This window comes from Morone saxatilis, unplaced genomic scaffold (genome assembly GCF_004916995.1).
Source record: "Morone saxatilis isolate NCDOM2014 unplaced genomic scaffold, NCSU_SB_2.0 Contig14, whole genome shotgun sequence".
NCBI classification, from domain to species: Eukaryota; Metazoa; Chordata; class Actinopteri; family Moronidae; genus Morone; species Morone saxatilis.
In genome coordinates this window covers 22,804,919-22,805,427 of record NW_023339696.1, presented here as the reverse complement: position 1 = coordinate 22,805,427, position 509 = coordinate 22,804,919, and the positions used below count along the sequence as shown (strand labels likewise).

Genomic DNA, 509 nt, shown 5'->3' with positions numbered 1-509 from the left:
AGAGAACGTTAGGAAGGTCTCATTATTGAAGTTATGTTACAACTCGTTCACACATTGGTAGTAAAACGTGATAAAAATAATCTTAAATATGTAATACTGTCAAAACTTTTTCAGTATATATTGATTGATTTGACTCCAATTTCTTGACTGAGATGTTGTGATTGTTAAACACAAATGAAGGAGTTCAGTGAAAATAGTGGAATATCAATGAACAACGTCTATATACGGCTCTGTGTCTCTGCACTCACGGCCTGAACCCCTCCCCCCGTATACCGGTACATGTTCAGTAGGATGGAAGCGTCGGACATCGAACAGGCAAAGATAGACTCCGAAGATGTCTACTGACCAGGTAACGTCTGAGTGAATGCCTGCTAGTGTCTTCCATTGAGGCTGCTTCTTATGTCGCTGATGTATGTGACGTCGCACTGTAAAGCAATTTGTGATTCTTGCGAGATTTGGCGGGGCGCCACCTTTCAGACTTGCATTGCTGGTTCTGCCAACGGCGTCCC

General features: G+C 42.8%; 1 pseudogene; it reads right to left on the bottom strand.

The window, feature by feature from the left end:
* The window catches only part of LOC118322580, a 22,474-nt pseudogene extending 22,166 nt beyond the window's left edge, over nucleotides 1-308 (bottom strand).
* Nucleotides 309-509: the final 201 nt, after the last annotated feature.